Source organism: Erigeron canadensis, chromosome 4, assembly GCF_010389155.1.
Source record: "Erigeron canadensis isolate Cc75 chromosome 4, C_canadensis_v1, whole genome shotgun sequence".
Taxonomy (NCBI): domain Eukaryota; kingdom Viridiplantae; phylum Streptophyta; class Magnoliopsida; order Asterales; family Asteraceae; genus Erigeron; species Erigeron canadensis.
In genome coordinates, this window is record NC_057764.1 from 4,244,614 (window position 1) to 4,257,946 (window position 13,333).

General features: G+C 37.0%; 2 pseudogenes; both read left to right on the forward strand.

The window, feature by feature from the left end:
* Positions 1-7,438: 7,438 nt before the first annotated feature.
* On the forward strand, positions 7,439-8,904 carry LOC122596853 (annotated as a pseudogene).
* An 885-nt stretch (positions 8,905-9,789) lies between these two features.
* On the forward strand, positions 9,790-11,748 carry LOC122596854 (annotated as a pseudogene).
* Positions 11,749-13,333: the final 1,585 nt, after the last annotated feature.

Genomic DNA, 13,333 nt, shown 5'->3' on the forward strand with positions numbered 1-13,333 from the left:
GCTACCATGACAAAAGCTCTACCACGGGCTTGGTTGGTATTATTCCCTTGATTCCGATTCCCTCCATTAGCTACCACTTGATTCTGATTGTTAGCTCTTTGTCCCTGATTATTTCCTTGATTCTGAGTCCCACCAATAGCTAGTACTTGATTTGGATTATTACCCCTCTGACCCCATGCTCGGTTCAAATTTGGACACGTGTTGCGGTAATGGTTATGACTACCGCACTCATAGCACGTTCCACGGTTATTTATCGGGTTAACAGCATTCACCGGAGCCACCTGCTTGACTCCCACTCGACAGTCCCTAGCAAGGTGTCCAAATCGGTTGCAGTTTGTACACAAACGGCAAGGTGAATTTTGGAAATGATGGAATTGACATTTTGTACACTTTGGAGCAGAACCCGTATATCCGATCTTAGTCGCATCCGTTGCCATCAACCCCGTTGCCATTTTTGCCTTCTTGTTATTTCCATTAGTATTCTTTGTCCCACTTGTCTCAGTACCATCCTTCCTTTCTCATTAACCTTAGACAATGACCCATTTCTCACCATTTCATCCGTTAAAGATCCTGCTTTCTGAATAGCACTTTGAATCGTGGTTGGCTCAGTTGCTGACACAAGCCCACGAATTTGGGGAACAAGACCATAGATATACCTCTGGATCCTATTTGATTCAGGTCTAACTAGATGAGGTACTAGTTTGGCAAGCTCATAAAACCGATCAGTGTAAGCGGCATGTTTGGCTCCTACCATTGAATGATTCCAAAATTCATTTTCCAACTTTTGCATTTCATTTTTCGGACAGAATTCTTCCAGTAGTAATTCCTTAAACTCGTCCCATGTCATCCCCACAGCTGCTACTCTACCCCTAGCTTGTATCTCAGTGTTCCACCATGTCAATGCTTTATTAGTCAGTGAAGCTGCGGCATACTTCACCTTTTGATTCTCTGCACAGTTGCTAATATCCATGACAGCTTCCATTTTCTCTATCCATCTAGTGGCTGCCAATGCTCCTCCCTTGCCATCAAAATCTGGTGGTTTACAATATTGAAACTCCCTATAGGTGCATCCATTATTATTGCCTCCAATGATGTTGTTATTCTGATTACCATCATTGTTATTTTCATTATTGTTATTATTGTTCTCATTATTGTTATTGTTGTTCTCATTGTTGTTATTGTTATTCTCATTATTGTTATTATTATTAGGGTTATTGTTGTTTGCATTAAGAACAGCAGCGGTCACTTGAGTAACAATAGTAGGAATAGCGGCAGCTATTTGCTGAGTGATCATGTTTGCAATATCCGGATTGCCACCATCACCTTCTCCATCATTAACCCCATTATTTCCACCACGACCACCACCTCTACCTCCACGTCCTCCATTTCTTCCTCCTCTATTCATTTTCTACACAAAGAGAAAGGATTTATAAGTACTTGATGAAGACTTTCAATGAATAACTACTACTCATGGCAAAATTCTTACACCTTGTCCAATTTGTTAATTGTGTTGAGTTTGATCAGCAAACTTGGTCATATAAGCGCATGTGTGTTGTGATGTATTTGTAATTACGTTGCGCACCGTAATTACAACTACATCCCACCACACATGTTTTTATCGTCCAAATTCACATGTCACAAATTCAGCACATCCTTCATAAATAATTGCCACAAAACACATAGATCCATATACCAAGCACGACATTTCGATTAATCAATCAATCTAAAAAAAAATTTATAAATCCAAGAAATTTCCAAATTCGAAAGAAGGAATCCAAGACATAAAATCCAAAAGTAAGAAAAAGAAGCTAATGCAAGTTCAATAGGATTCTTAAGGCTAGCCCTCCCACGTGCAAGTGGCGTCATAAGGGGAGTTGGAGGAAATGGTGGGAGGATAAGAAGCTTGTTGTCGTGTTGGTCCGACCCGGCTCTCTTGAGAGCTTACTGAGCTAGTAGGACTATAGCTTCTGTTGTCCTTTATCGTAGCCTCCATTGTCTTTCCCTTATGAACGCTTTCGGGGTCTGCCTTAGAATCATAGTCCGGTTCTTCCTCCGGCTCGCTGTCAGAATCGATGATTATAACTGTCTTGGAGTAGTAGTTAGGATCTTCTGACGGTTCGCTTTCAGAGGAAACTCTAGGCTTCTGAGATGGTTCTTGAGCGGGGGTTTCCTTGTTAGCTGTGGCGTCCCTTTTAAGTTGTCGACGGATGATTATGTCCCTCCATGCGGAATGGCTGTTTTCTTTGTACGTGCCATGACTAAGTAAAACTAGCTACGTTAAAATTACAGGCTGAAACTTTGCACTAATCTAAGCACATAAGGCTTCATCATAATTAGCAATTAAACGCAAATATAAGGCTCACATAACTAGTGCTATCTAATGAAAGTACTCACACATATACGATGCACAATTAGTTCCTATAATGTACACTATATGAGGGTACTTAGGTTATAGTCTAGGCCAAACCACCTAATTCTCTATAAACCTGGCTCTGATACCAATCTGTCACACCCCACCTTAGACGGAATCGTAGGATATGACTAAAAGATATAGCAAAGACACATGGACTTTATAATAGAGTCATACTAAATGAAATTCAAATAAATGTAAATTCCATAAACGGAAGGTCTAGGCAACACGCCTCAAATAGCAAAGAAGTAATAACTGCAAATAGCGTTCAATGTTTCACATGCAATCTAGGAGTCCATGAAGGATCTCTTTATTGGTCTTCCTAAAGTCCATAAGCTCAATCTTCTTAAACATTGTTATTACCTGAAAATGAATGCTCGAAAATGTCAACATAATGTTGGTGAGTTCGTAGGTTTAAAGGAATTCAAATGAATTTGTTGTGCATGATATATGAGGTTTGGACAATAGTGTAAATATAAACATGTAGCAGCTTGTATGCAATCCAAATAGTAATCAATGCCATCATAGTTATCCAACAACACAATCCCCATCACTCCTGCCAACAACTCAATCATGCTTTAAATACCAACAACTACCAGATGGAGTATAAAGTTGGTCGATAGTTATCCAATAGTCTTCAATAGATATTAACAGACATCTATTGCATCATAGAAATCAACACAAGCAAGCTAACATACACATTTCATAAGTACACGTATATGTCCAATAAAACAAACTAGTTTTGGCACAGCTAGTAAAGAAATAAAAATATTTTGAGCATCATTTTCCCCCAAAGAAATAATATAAAAAGGGGCCACGAAACTCACCTCAACAAGCAAGTAGTTATGCAAATCCAACAAGGTCGCTAGAATCTACACAACATATAAATATGAACAAGTTACAATTATGGACATGATCAAGAACCGTCCATTGTAACCCGTATTTGATGAAATACACATATGGCTACTTTCAAAATATTCACAACTGATTTGTCATATATTATTAAGTTACCAGTCACATAACTTAATATATAATATTTGTTTTACTGATTTAAGGTTAAATTCTACAAGTTCATATTAACTGAAATTTTTGGTAACTTTATCTATTTTTTTATTAGGATGAAACGAATGATTCAAGATTCCAAATCTTAACTACTGTTACCTTAGAGTGTTATATACTTACATGAATTTTTTCATATTTTATTTGGCACGTTAACTATTTTTAAAAATTCAATGATTACAGACTAGTCAGAAAAATCACTGTTCGCACACAGAAAAGTTTTATAAAAGTTAAGGGCCTTCGAAGATTCAAAAAAATCCAATTTTTTTACTGTACAATCTTAACATCTCAAAAAAGTTTCTGGAGAAAAATAATTGTCCAGTTCATAAAATCGACCAAGATATGACTATTTGAAGTCGGCCAAAATCTGTTCGGAAAACTCAGCTTTGCGCAGTTTTGTTATAAAATTCGTTTGACAACCTTAAACTTCATATTTTGACACAAAACCGCTTCCACCAGAAAGTAGACTTCCTGAACTTAATTTTAGACACCAAAAACGTGACTTAACCATCTCCCATGACCAAGATACGACCTTTCAAAGTTAACAAAACGAATCTGTCCAGATTCTAAAATAACTCAAACTTACTGTTTTAAAGACTACTACAACTAATATTTATATATAAACTTTCAAATCTCTCCAACACCTAATTAAATCTGTTATTATGATTTTCATGCCTTCGTAATTGGATTTCTTTTATTACATTAATTATTATACTTCATTAAATACTTAAACTTTTAACATTAATATGATTTATACTTCAAGCTTTTGATTTAACCAAAAAAAAAAAACCCTTTCATTCATTATTATAAATTTGCCATAATATATATTCATCAAATAGATTACAAAGATTGTACATAAATATATAATTTAATAAAAGATAGAGATTAAGAATTTTACCACCAAAGTCGATGATCACTCTTACGATACTAACTTTTTTTTTTTAAGATGGAAGCTTGACAATTGTGTGATAAAAATTTGGTTTTGGTGGTGGTGTTCCCTCTTTGTTCGACGGCAGAGCAAAGCAAGGAGAAGTTTGTCGGCGTAGCTCTTTTGGCGGTCTCTAGCTGCTTTCAGTCTTTCTTTGATTTGAAAAATCCTATCTGTTGTCTCTTGTACAATCTCCGGGCCAATCAACTGACTTTCTCCAATCTCAGCCCAAACAACAGGTGAGCGACATTTCCGCCCATATAAAGCTTCAAATGGAGCACACTTAATACTTGAATGATAACTATTATTGTACGAGAACTCAACTAGAGGAAGGTGAATATCCCAGCTTCCCCCAAAGTCCATCACACACGCCCTAAGCATATCTTCCAAAGTCTGAATAGTACGCTCACTTTGGCCATCGGTTTGAGGATGGTAAGCCGTACTCAGGTCTAAACGTGTTCCCAATGCCTTTTGCAATGACTGCCAAAATCGTGATGTGAAATGACTATCACGATCAGATATAATAGACACCGGAATTCCATGCTTTGCCACTATCTCCTTTATATAAATCCTTGCTAACTGCTCCATTGTGTAGCTCTCACGGATAGCTATAAAGTGCGCAGACTTTGTCAATCTATCTACTATCACCCAAATCTTGTCATGCCCACTACTAGTTCTTGGCAGCTTTGTAATAAAATCCATGGTTATTCTTTCCCATTTCCATTCGGGAAGTTGTGGTTGCACTAATAAACCCGGTGGTTTATTATGTTCAGCTTTGACTTTTAGACATGTTAAGCATCCACTGACATAACTGGCTATATCTCTTTTCATTCTCGGCCACCAATACAAATCCTTAAGGTCGTGATACATTTTATCAGCTCCCGGGTGTACGGAGTATCTCGTAGTATGTGCCTCGTCCAAAATCACTGTTCTTAATCCACCTGCAAGTGGAATCCATATTCGTCCTACAAAGTACAGTACTCCATCCTCTTTACGCTCCATTTGCTGATCAAGGTCACGTAACCCTTCTTTTTCTACATTGATATTCTGCAATGCTTCATCTTGAGCCCGACTTATCATTGATTTTATATCCGAATGAATTGTCATGATCAATGCTCGTACTTGCTTTGACTTAATTCTTTCTTTCCTACTTAACGCGTCAGCCACAACATTCGCCTTACCCGGATGGTAACGAATCTCACAATCATAGTCACTAAATAATTCAATCCACCGCCTCTGTCGCATATTCAACTCTTTTTGATCGAAAATATGTTGGAGACTCTTGTGATCGGTGTAGATCACACTTTTCGTCCCATAGAGATAGTGCCTCCAACATTTGAGTGCAAAAACCACTGCACCAAGCTCCAAGTCATGGGTGGTGTAGTTTTTCTCATGAATTTTGAGTTGCCGAGAGGCATAAGCAATCACTTTACCCCTTTGCATTAGTACACATCCCAAGCCTTGATTTGAAGCATCACAATAAACTACAAAATCGTCCGGACCATCGGGGAGGGTAAGAATAGGAGCGTTACATAGATTTTCTTTCAGTGTTTGGAATGCCTTTTCTTGCTTATCTCCCCAATCAAACTTCTTATCCTTCTGGGTTAACTGAGTAAGTGGTTGAGCGATTTTCGAGAAGTTAGCGATGAATCGTCGATAATACCCGGCCAAGCCTAGAAATGAACGAACCTCTGATGGCGTCGTAGGAGTCTTCCAATCTTTTACTGCTTCGATCTTACTGGGGTCAACATGGATTCCTTCACTATTCACTACATGCCCAAGGAAATGAACTTCTTGTAACCAAAAGTCGCACTTCGAAAACTTAGCAAACAATCTCTCTTTCCAAAGTAGTTCAAGAATCATTTTCAAGTGAGATTCATGTTCTTCCTTAGACTTCGAATAGATTAAAATGTCATCAATGAATACAATAACAAACTTATCGAGATAGGGTTTGCATACACGGTTCATCAAATCCATGAAAACTGCGGGTGCATTAGTCAAACCGAAAGGCATGACTAAGAACTCAAAATGTCCATATCGAGTCCTGAATGCTGTTTTTGGAATATCTGCTTCATTAACTCTGAGTTGATGATATCCGGACCGAAGGTCTATTTTCGAGAAAAACTTCGCACCTTGAAGTTGATCGAATAAGTCGTCGATTCTAGGAAGAGGGTAACGATTCTTAACTGTCAGTTTGTTCAACTCCCGGTAATCGATGCACATACGAAACGAACCATCTTTCTTCTTGACAAACAATACTGGTGCTCCCCAAGGCGAATGACTAGGTTTGATGAAGCCTTTTTCTTGGAGCTCTTGGAGTTGATTAGACAGTTCTTGCATTTCGGTAGGTGCTAAACGGTATGGAGCTTTGGCGACTGGCGTCGCTCCCGGAATAAGATCTATACGGAATTCAACTTGTCTTACAGGAGGTAATCCTCTTAGATCTTCGGGAAAAACTTGTGGAAAAACCCGTACGATAGGAATATTTTCGAGTTTCTTCTCGTTAGCCTGAATGCCCATGAGGTGCTTCTGATTTTCCTCCACCCGCTCCCCGTATATGAGTAGCATTTCACTATTTCCTAGCGGTATACGGACCACCTTCTCATAGCAAATTATCTCGGCTCTATGCTTCGATAGCCAATCCATACCAATAACTACGTCAAAACTCCTTAACGAGAAAGGCAGAAGGTTAACACTAAACAAATGACCTTCTATTTCTAAGGTACAATCATTAACGATTCTATCAACTCTATCAAATTTTCCATTAGCTACCTCAACCAAGAAATAAGTATTCAATATTATGGGTTCTCTATCTAGGAGTGGCATGAACTTAATAGAAACAAAACTGTACTCAGCACCAGAGTCGAATAATACTGTAGCAAGGTGATTGTTTAAGGAAAACGTACCCGTCACAATATTTGGATCTTGACGAGCTTCATTTGCTACCATGACAAAAGCTCTACCACGGGCTTGGTTGGCATTATTCCCTTGAAATTAGTAACTCAAAGGTTTTTTAGATTAAGACAAGAATTGGTTCAGTTATGAGTTGCTGGTTTAAGAAAGGCTTTGAATTATTAGTTTTTCTTAAAGGTAATAATGATTCTGTTTATTATCGAATTACAAATTTAGTTGTTGCATTGGTTGGGTTTTTAGTAAGTAATAACAAAGTGGTTAGATATTGTTAAATCTTTTTAAGTTAGAATGGTTTCTTGAATTAATGGAGTCTGGTTTTTCTAGTAGAGGTAAAGCGAAAGAATGCAGAACAAATGGAGCGAAGGAACAGGCGATCCCTTGCTGATATTACAAATCATGTGAAGATTGTTCCTGGTGGTGAAACTGGAAAACCAACTCAAATTACTCCACCGATCACAAGGTTGATTTCCGTATCCTTAAAGATTATGTGGTAAGTTGTTTTGTATCTTGATCAAATCTGATGAAATATTGTTGATTGTGATCAGGAATATTCAGCTAGCTTGTGGGATCACTACCAAACCGAAAGATCCAGTCGTTAACATAGATGAATCAGATGCCAACAATGAATTGGCAGAAGTGGAAAACGTTGAAGACATTTACAAATTCTACAAGCTCTCAGAGACCGGTTTAAGTGATTACATGAGTTCACAGCCTGATCTAAATGCTGAACAGCGAGCCATTTTGATTGATTGGCTAGTTGAAGTTCACAGGAAGTTTAAACTAATGCCCGAGAGTCTTTATCTCACCATCAACGTTGTTGATCGATACCTATCCGTAACAACTGTTCCCCGAAATGAACTTCAGTTGGTCGGTATTGGTGCAATGCTCATGGCATGCAAATACGAGGAAATATGGCCACCGGAAGTCAATGATTTGATTACTATATCTGATAATGCATATAGCAGAGAGCAGATCCTGGCCATGGAGAAAGCGATTTTGGGCCGTCTAGGTTGGTTCCTGACCATTCCAACACCCTATGTGTTTCTTGTGCGGTACACAAAAGCTTCATTTCCTTCTGATAGCAAGGTACATAATGGAAGTTCATACGTATTATAGTAGTTGAAATTAAAAAAAAAAAAGACTGAAGAAACTGATGTCTTTTTTGTTGTGTAATGTAGATGGAGAATATGGTGTTCTTCTTGACTGAACTCGGGTTGATGGACTACTCGATTATAATGAACAACAACCCTTCAAAAGTAGCTGCTTCTGCTGTTTATGCAGCTCGGTGCACCCTAAATAAGACCCCGGCTTGGACCGAACACTCAAACATCACACTGATTACAATGAAGATGAACTAAAGTGAGTGCTTTTGCCATACGGGTATTCTGTTTTTTTTTTCAATATCTTGATATTAAATTTGTGGTTCTTGAACAGGGATTGTGCGAAGAGTTTGGTGAGTTTTCATGCTGGTGCTAGTGAAAACAAGTTGAAGGCTGTGTATACGAAGTTTGCAAATCCCGAGATGGGTGCAGTGGCTCTCTTCCCTCCTGCAAAAAATCTTGTAGCTGAGATTGGTAGTGCTGGATTGTCGTGAACAGGCTGACGTTTATAGGACACCTAATAGTGTCGTAACAGATTACTTAACAGGACCGACCAATATTATATATGGCGTTCGTGAACTATATAACCATCCACACATCGAAGCATTATCAGCTAAACCAAAGCCAACGACTATTCTGGTGGGCATATCAGTCACCTTTTGGAGACCATGTCGCAAAAGAACGAGTGTAATTTATTAACTTAAACAAATCATGCATTTTTTTAAAGTGTACGTGAAGAAATAAGTGTGAACAAATGGCATATTTGTTGTGGTGTTATTTGTTCATTAATCGCTACGTACATTAAGAGTGAACTTTTTAGTTTTCGAAAACCGTACAATGTAGAACACAGCCGAAGAGATTGATCAAAAGTAATAAACGTTTGTATGTTTATTGTTAATTTACTATCAAAGATGATCGGGCCCGATATATTTAGCCCATATTTGCAAAATTCACGTAGGTTGCAGGAAGGAGTCTTGTGATTATCTCTTAAAAATTTGTTTCTTTTTCCTTAAGTTCATTCCCATATTTAAAATGATTGATGTTTATCGTTGATATATAATCTTTTATAGCTTAATAATAAAATAATATAATATACTTACGAGTAATATATTAAGTATATATATGCTCCGTATTTAGCTAGGAGTAATAATCATTATATTATTTATTCATTTATTCGTTCTTCTTAGTCTGTAAGTATTATTATTAGTATCAAATACTTAAGGTGTTATGTTTTCTCTCCTCGATCTCTCTCTATATATATAGAGGGGGTGTCGCCAATTTATATACATCTAAAAAAAATTAATAAGCTTGTGCAAAAAAAAAAAAAAAAAAAAACACTTTTTTCTGTTTCTATATCTATATATCTCCATCTGCTAGCCATGTACAGGGTAGCAAAGGCATCCGAGTATCTGGTGATCACCGGTTGTGGGATCGATGACATCAAAATCGCAAAAAAAAGCATGGGTATATCCGGGCCAGTCATCCTACTTTTTCGACATCACCCCAGTCAACTACACTTTCGAAGTCCAGGCAATGAGTGCCGAGAAACTTCCCTTTGTCCTCCCCGCTGTGTTCACCATTGGTCCCCACATCGAGGACGAAGAGAGTCTCCATAAATATGCCAAGTTGATCTCTCCTCATGATAAGCAATCAGACCATGTGAACGAGCTAGTCAAGGGGGTCATCGAAGGGGAGACCCGTGTCCTGGCTGCCTCCATGACCATGGAGGAGATTTTTAAGGGAACTAAGGAGTTTAAGCATGAGGTTTTCGAGAAAGTTCAGTTGGAACTTGATCAGTTTGGGTTGAAGATTTATAATGCGAATGTGAAACAACTGGTTGATGTTCCTGGACACGAGTACTTCTCGTATCTAGGACAAAAAACACAGATGGAGGCTGCAAATCAAGCTAAAATTGATGTTGCCGAAGCCAAGATGAAGGTACGCGATTATCATAATTAATTAGTACTTTCTCGTGTTTTAAGTTCCCTTCTTTTTAACAGGCAAATTTGGGCTCAGCAGCACCCTACGTTTTTAAGTACTACGTTTTTAAGTACTACGTTTTTAAGTACTAGCGTGAAACATTGTTATAATGATTTTATTATGTACTCGTATTACAATCAAGTATAATTAATGTTAGTAATTTAGTGATCTATTGAGTGTTTGATTGATTGATGTAGGGTGAAATAGGATCAAAGCTAAGGGACGGGCAAACGCTACAAAATGCTGCAAAGATTGACGCAGAAACCAAGGTCATAGCGACGCAGAGGCAAGGAGAAGGGAAGAGGGAAGAGATAAAAGTGAGGACGGAGGTGAAGGTATTCGAGAATCAAAGGGAGGCTGAAATTGCTGAAGCAAATGCAGAGTTGGCGATAAAGAAGGCCAAGTGGGCCAGAGATTCACAGGTGGCGGAAGTGGAGGCAGGTAAGGCGGTGGCTTTAAGAGAGGCCGAGTTGCAGAAGGAGGTTGAGATCATGAATGCCATGACTCAGACCGAAAAGCTTAAGGCCGAGTTCTTGAGCAAAGCCAGCGTTGAGTATGAAACAAAGGTACGTAATTTTTATACTAGTACAAAATTATAATCATATTCTTTCTAGTATCAATTCACAATTTCAACTGACTTGCTTATGAATTGTAAAATAGAATTAGTGTTTTACTCTTATAAAAAAAAGCATAATCAGTCAAATGGGCTAATCAAATTAAAGTTTTTTGAAAAAACAATGTTTTTATGCATACTAGATTTTAAATTAGCCCTACAAAAAATACACATGCTTAATTGGACACATCTCTTGAAATTATTCAGTGTTTCATTGAAAAATTTTAAAACTTTTTGAATGGAAACAAATTTAAGGTTCAAGAAGCAAATTGGGAGCTGTACAGGAAGCAAAAGGCTGCAGAAGCAATTGAAGGAAAAAGAAGCCGAGGCTCAAAAGGCAATAGCAGAGGCAACATTCTACTCGCGCCAACAAGTAGCCGATGGTGAATTATATGCAAAACAAAAAGAGGCTGAAGGTCTTGTTGCTCTTGCCCAAGCCCAAGGTACGTACATTCGCACCCTTTTGGGGGCAGTGGGAGGTAATTATGGAGCGTTAAGGGATTATCTAATGATCAATGGAGGAATGTATCAAGATATCGCCAAGATTAATGCTGAGGCCGTTAGGGGACTGCAACCAAAGATTTCTATTTGGACCGGGGCAAATGGTGGTGGAGAGGGCGGTGATGGTGGTGCCATGAAGGAAGTTGCCGGGATGTATAAGATGTTGCCGCCATTGTTTAACACCGTTCATGAGCAAACCGGAATGCTGCCACCGGCTTGGATGGGTAAGATCACCGAACCGTAGTTACTCAACAACCTCAAGTGCTATTATATGAAGTCATTTAAGTATGTGAAGTTAGTTACTACGTTTTCAAATGATGTTTTATGTTGGACCTCTGTTTTATGTTAGGCAATGTGTGTGAACAATTTTATTTTTTTAGGTTACTATCTGATTGAGTAAATTCTGTTTTTGTTGAATGTGATCACATGTTTATCGTCTGTCCTAGATTTTTTTTTTTTAACTTTAATACTCTTCCGTCCCATTTTAATTGTCTAAATTTGACTTTTGAAGTCTTCCCTCTTCGCTTTTATTTTTTAACACTTTAAGTTGTTTGGAAAAAAAAAAAAAACTTCAAAAGTCAAAATATTATTATGAGATTTTATTTTAATTTATTTATTTTTTACTCCCTCGTCTCATTATAAGTATCACATTTAGAATATTCAAAGTCTTTGCTTTTTAACTTTGACCAAAAATATATTCTTTTTGCTATATAATATTTGATGAAATTTATACTCAATGAAAATATACCTAAAACTTAATCAATTCATATAAATTTTATTAAATATTACATAAAATAAATAAAAATAATTAAGGTCAAAGTCCAAACATGACACGCGTGTGTTAGTTTTACTATTAGAATCTCATAATGCTTCATTCTATTTTAAATTAATGTAGGAATAGTTTTATTTAAATGGACCCTACAAATAATTTATAAATCATCGAGAGAACTTAAATTCAACGAGTTTCAACCTGATGATGGACGCCTTTATTTTTATTTCGTTTTGATCAATAGAGTTACTTCATTCATTATCTGGAAAGATGATAGAAAATTACAAACACAAGTACCTTGTCGGCTTGTCCCAACAAGGTATCGGTCTTTTGTTTTAGACTAGTTGGATGAAAATGCGTCTGTCATTTAGCCCATGATCTCATCTTGGGCTGGCCCATAGTCAATTCCACTTCAACAGCTAATGGATTGAACTTTGAAGGATGGGAAAACAATATGACTATATGAGGATACTCGATGCCTGCATGGTAGCAAAGTGTAGTATCTCATGGACCCGGGACATGGATTGAAAAGGATCAACTTTATAGGTTAAAGTTAGGTAAAGTTAGATCAACTTTAACCCTAGATTAAAATGAATGGTTATGAATCAAACATCAAATGTTAGTCTTGACAATTGATTAAGTTGATCTAACTTTGTCTATAATATTCTATCAACTTTATAGGATCTATCAACTTTATAGGATCTCTATACTTGAATCAATCGTGTTTAAAAAAAAGTTATAATTTATTAATTTCATATACGTTACTGATAACCCTGAAATATAGTATATACCCCGTTAAATTTTTTTATATCATAAATGTCATCATTAAAGTTGAAATTATCAAAATTACGCAAATGATTAAAGATAATTAAAATTAAAAAAAAATAAAATTCTTTATGACTATAATAAAACATTAACAAACTATAGCCTAGCCTCTTTGTTGTATTCCACATTTGATATCATATACAAATCATTATTTCCATTGCATTTCGAGTTGTTGCAATAAGAGTCCAGTATATTCCAACTTGAATTTAGACATGACTATCGATCATAAAGAAAA